This window comes from Coffea arabica, chromosome 7c, assembly GCF_036785885.1.
Source record: "Coffea arabica cultivar ET-39 chromosome 7c, Coffea Arabica ET-39 HiFi, whole genome shotgun sequence".
Classification (NCBI taxonomy): Eukaryota; Viridiplantae; Streptophyta; class Magnoliopsida; order Gentianales; family Rubiaceae; genus Coffea; species Coffea arabica.
In genome coordinates this window covers 15376456-15380318 of record NC_092322.1, presented here as the reverse complement: position 1 = coordinate 15380318, position 3863 = coordinate 15376456, and positions in this window count along the sequence as shown.

Below are 3863 nucleotides of genomic sequence, written 5' to 3'. Positions count from 1 at the left end.
TACTCTAAACACACATTGGTCAGACTATTTGAAGTAATAAATAAGCGTCATCTCAATTGCTTTTGAAAGTTACGTTCTGGAATGTTAGTGAGTAATGCAAATTTTAAACATAAAAATTAAATGCAACAAGAGGTAACTTGAAATAATACTCTACTTTTAGCCAAAGATTTGCCCTTCAAGATACACTAGACAATTCAACTTGTTCTAATAGTCTACCTTGACAAGTACAACTATTAAACCTTTCTTGGATGCGTGGTACATGGGATTTATTCAACAAGTATTTTGATTCATACTACATATATATAATCTTAAGATTGTATATCATATTTTTATTTTACAAACTAAATAAGATCCATTAACCATAGTTAGATGTAGGAAAAAATAAAATCGCCTAGAATGCAATATAAAAATTTGTGCACTAGCTCCTTGATGTCAAAAGAAATCAAAGCATTAATATTATTTGATCTATATTATACTAAGATATGCTACACCATGAGCAGTCTATCTTGTTCCTTCATTCATGCTAATATTTGAAATAGTTTAGTCAGGAAATTAATCGAATTTTAAATTTTTTTTGAAACTTTTGTTTGGTGGCACTTAATATTTTAATTTTATAAGTAATTGCCTGAATACATCAAATTTCACAATGACTTCAATTTTTGTTCAAAGGATATAGTTGGAGCCATTAACGGGACACATATACCCACTTCTATCCCAAGTGGACAGCAAGTGGCATATACAAATAGACACAGAGTACAATCACAAAATGTGTTGGTTGTATGCGATCATGATATGAGATTTATATATATATGCAGGTTGGGAAGGAAGTGTCCATGATGCTCGTGTTTTGGATGGGGCTCTAACGGACTCAAATCATTTCCCAATGCCCCTTCTCAGGTATACGAGAAAGTTCATGTATACATATTTAGCATTAATTTCACACAACTAATTACGCATTTTGAAAATCATTTATGATAGGTAAATACTACTTGATTGATTCCGCGTATCGAAACTTGCCCAATTTCTTACCACCCTATAGAGGACGTCAAGCAGATGTTAGTGGTCGGAGAAGAGGGAGATTTGCCACGGCCAATGAACTTTTTATTTACAGGCATTCTGCTCTACGTAATGTCATAGAGCGAACATTTGGTGCCCTTAAGAGGAGATTTGCTATCTTGCGGGGCACCATACCCAACTACATGATGACTACTCAGATAAACGTTGTTATTGCCTATTGTACTGTGCACAATTTCATTAGAGATCAGCAGCCAAATGACCTTTACTTTGCAAATTCTGATATGGGAGATCCAGATATTGACGATGCAATTCCCCCCTATCCGGAGATACAGCCACTACATTCCCCTCCCGAAGTGATTGACCAATCAATTGGCATGAGAGATGCAATGGTCGCTCATATATTCAATACCTATAGAAATACACGCTATCATTAATGAAGAACCAAAAAAAAATGTCCATGGACATTCAGACAATGCTATGGTAAAGGGAAGGCCGCTCGAATATTGCCGGTTTATGTTAATTTTGGCAAAGGAACATGACTAGTTATAAATATTATGCATATTTAATTTCGGCAAGTCTTTTCTTGCATGGTTGCATTCTCTGTTTGTGATCGTGATTCGCTGTAACCTCTTGTAATCAATCGATGTTTGTGGCTAAAAATCTCAATTTTGGGGCCACAAACCTAGGTACTACCCAAATCATGCTAAAACTTTTTTAATTAACCACTTATTTGCAAATGTAGAATTTTTTGGGTCTTGTCAACAAGTCTTTAAATTTGTTTGTGGACAACACGTGCAAATCCTAGGGAAGTAACCATTCATTTGACCAAAAATGGGTGGTGGCTTTTGAATTTAGGTGGGTCCCGCAGCTGTATTATGGCATTTACCATTGTTCCGGCAACAACTCCCTTTCTATCAACACAACTATCATAATTGCAAGTCTTTTCATACATCAATGAGGGACATATGTTCAAAAACCCAAATCATGGAAGTCAATAATTCAAGGAAAATTATGTAAATTTGGGCAATCCAAACACATCTACTGATTCTTGCGGAGTCAAATCACGAGTCATAATTAAATCTTTCTAGAACCAAATGAATGCAACAAAAAGTTGAATATTCCCAACAAAAATAACAAAGACAAAGGAAAATCAATGGTTATAGACACTCCATAATGATGGAATGGATATTGGAAGGGTGATAGATGTTGCAGACTTGAAACTAGTTGAATAATGGTGAATGAGTGATGACAGAAAAAAAAGAGGAAAAGATAACTGTCTAAAAAAACAAAAAGAGGAAGAGGGTAAGGGTCAAGGTTTGATAACTAGGCTCCCTAGTGTTTTATAGTAGATGTTTTATGTTTAAAACATTTAAAAAAATTAAAAACTAATGCAACTAATCAATATTCTACATTTATCACTCCTATTTAAGGTTGATCACGATTCATATTTGTACTGGAATTGGACTGGAATCGATCCAACAGTTTGTTGAATTGAAATCAAAACCGGATTTTGGGAACTGAAACCAAAATCAGAACCATAACCGTAACTAAAAGTTCAGGTTTAGCTTCACCAAAATTTTGAACCATAATCAAAACCGACAGTTTAAGACCTGTTCAAAAACCTATTTAATTAATTTAGAGTTCAATATCAATAGTCAGTACCTAATACTAGCGGATCCAATTATAACCCAACAATTCATTGTCTCATTCTATTAGTAAGTAATATAAATTCAAGATCAATCTAATCTAATCAACAATTAGATAATTTTTTTTATAAAATTTGCATCATTTTTTCTTTTTCCTTGCACATGATAATACAATAAAGTTCTTTTTCCTTGACATTCATTATCATTTTTTTTGAATCAATTTTATAACAATAAGTGTTTAAACATAATTAAAAGAATTGAAATCGTAACCTAAAGAAACCAGAGTCGTAATCAGAATAAAACTTGAATCAAAATTGAAATCGAAATCCCAGGTTCAAGAACTATAACTGTAACTGTTCCTATAAAGGCTGATTTAAATTTCACTTTTCAGAATAATCAAAACTATCGATTTTTAAATCGAAGCCATCAATTCTAGAACTGTGGCCATGTCTAGTCCTATTATTAGATTATGGATATACATACATTAATTAATTAATTTAAGCTAGAAACGAGACAAGGGTATCCTCTCGTCCCTACCCCATTTAAATTGGAAAGAAAATTCATGTATCCTGGCCCATCCCCCGACTTATTACTCCCCCATAAGGCGAGTAGCCACTCATTTCTCCAGAAATATTGGCAAAGAATTTTCACGTTAATAATATCAAAATAAATGTGATACAGTATATACCTACAACAAAACCAATTACCACATATCATATGCACGTTTTCTTTTTCTAGTTTTAAAGATAATGCCCGGTGAAGGTAAAACATGATACTCAAATAAAGCATTGACCCAATAGTAGTCCCAAAACTAGAGCTGTTAATGGGGACGAGCTAGCTAGAACCCAACTCATTTGGCCCAAAAAAAAGCTCGGTGAACCTTATGTTTGGTAGGGCTAGACCTCCCCTTTGTGATGGATGTCAGCACCAGAAGCCTTCTAATGACCAACTTGCTCTCAAAATGTTGTGGCTAATATTATTGCAAAAACAAGGGAAAAAAATTGCCAACAACAATAATATTTTTTTATTTGCTTCTTGGCGCGAGCATCTACAGAAAATTGTAATTATTAAGACATTAGTAGCAGCATGAGCATGAGTTTTTGAATGGGGTGTTGCAACGTGATGCTACATGGCAATGCACTCCAGAATGCAGATCTTTTGTGTATCAGAAATGGTCATGGACTTGGTAGTGCATAGTCT